Source organism: Chiloscyllium plagiosum, unplaced genomic scaffold (genome assembly GCF_004010195.1).
Source record: "Chiloscyllium plagiosum isolate BGI_BamShark_2017 unplaced genomic scaffold, ASM401019v2 scaf_89995, whole genome shotgun sequence".
In the NCBI taxonomy this organism is placed as follows: Eukaryota; Metazoa; Chordata; class Chondrichthyes; order Orectolobiformes; family Hemiscylliidae; genus Chiloscyllium; species Chiloscyllium plagiosum.
In genome coordinates this window covers 1-1,963 of record NW_025175307.1, presented here as the reverse complement: position 1 = coordinate 1,963, position 1,963 = coordinate 1, and the positions used below count along the sequence as shown (strand labels likewise).

The following is a 1,963-nucleotide window of genomic DNA, read 5'->3' as shown; positions in this document are numbered from 1 at the left end:
GCGGGTCAGGCTGATAGTGATGCATTCAAAGATCAAATATCCAAGGCTCACTGTAGTGCTGAACAGCGAGACTTCTCAAGGCGAAGACAAAAAGCAATAGTTCTCATCCTGGTCATAAATCACAATGCTTCATTTTAAAATTGTCCTCTCCTACTTCTAGATTCACCAATGAGGGAACAAAATTTAATTGCACCACCCTGTTTATCTCTTCAAATATTTTGCAACTCTCAATGAGATTACCTCGCTTGTTTTGAAACTTAAAAAAAAGGCCGGATTTGCCCAATTTCAATTCAGAGGACTAGCGTTCATCCATGATATCAAGGCTAATCACCATTCGTGGTATTCCTCATATGGCATTAGTATCTTTCCTAAATTGAGGATTATACTTCCTCATACTGTAGTCCAAGTGCGGTCGAACTGAGCCACCATACATTGGAAATAATGCTTCGTTCTCGTGCCCTGAAATCCTATTGCAGCTTTCACAACAGATTTCTACAACTGCTACTAGACTTCAATGACTTATTAAAAACTTCTCCAAGATGCATTTCTAAACATGTGTACTTTCTACTTCAAACCTTCGACAAATAATCTCCACACATTTCCATCCTGACAAGTATGATAAAGTGAAATCGTTCCTATTTATTAAATCATGAGGGACATGGATAGGTTGACTCGTCAAGGTGTTTTCCGGCTGGTGAGGAAGTCAAAATTTAGAAAACATCGGTTTAAAATTAGTGGTGAAGGATTTAAAAGGGACGTCAGGGGCAACTTTTTCAGACGCGTCCAGAATGAGCTGCCAGAGAAATTGTTGGAGACTGGTACAATATAACATTGAATGGCATCTGAATGGATATAGAGTAACAAGGTTTAGAGGGATGTGGGCCAAATGTTGGCAAATGGGACCTATTAATTTAGGATAACTGTCCACCATGGTCAAGTTGGAAAGAAGGACCACTTTCCGTGTTGTAGTGTTCAAGGACTTGTTGAATCTAGAAAAACCGCAAAAGCTTTGCAAATAATTCCGTCAAGACGATTTCAAGTTCCAAATCTTCGGTTAATCTTCCTCTCTTGTGCTCAGAAGTTCATTTCCTGATGTCAGAACTTACGGATTAGTTGCTGGATCCATTCCTGTAAATTGGCTCTGCATTCTTTATAATTCCGATTTTTTTTTACGAATGTAGCTAGTGTTTATGGACTTAGCATCAATATTTCTAATACCATATGTCGATGAATATTAAAACACAACAGCATATCGAATTTGGCACCAGATGATGAGCAATTGAGTCAAAATCGATCGGACGCAGTGAGACAATGATCCTCTCTTCATGTGGTGTACATCAGTGACTCTATAATTCGACGAAGAATCATTCCCACAACTTCAGCTGTGGCAGAATCTAGTTTGCGGTGATAGCCCGTCAATCTGCTAAGGGAACGTTCGTCTGGGTCTCTGCAAAGGATTTGGCGTAATCTTTGGGTCTTGACAATTTGTTCTTCCAACAAATTACGTATTTCATGAATTCAGTTGTTTTACTATGAAAATTGGGGATTTTGCCGCAGCTGTGATGGCCGAGAGGTTAAGGCGTTGGATTTGAAATCCAATGGGGTCTCCCTGCGCAGGTTCGAATCCTGTTCACAGCGTAGAATCTTTTAAAAGTCATTAATTCCTTTGCAGGAGTTGGATTTCGTGGAGCTTGAGCTTTGCATTCAATCGAAAGTAAATTTTCAACTGTGGAGAATCCGAAGTAATTTCAAGACTGACTCAGTCTTCTAATTGAATAAATTATATGTCGAGACACAAAAAGCCACCAACTTCCAACACGAATCAGTTTCAACGCGTTTGTCGAACTATCGTGAAATTTGGATGGTCGGGGCGGGGGGTGGAATTAAGCAAAACAAGAAGCAATGCAATACATTTTCCTGCAGGTGATGATTTTTTTTAGGATCCGTTGAAAGTCAAGCTGAG

The 1,963-nt window shown here is 39.8% G+C and overlaps 1 non-coding gene across 1 annotated transcript; it reads left to right on the top strand.

Annotated features, from left to right (window-relative positions):
• Positions 1-1,556: 1,556 nt before the first annotated feature.
• Positions 1,557-1,638, top strand: trnas-uga. Its single transcript has one exon. It is a non-coding gene; the product is annotated as a tRNA-Ser (tRNA).
• Positions 1,639-1,963: the final 325 nt, after the last annotated feature.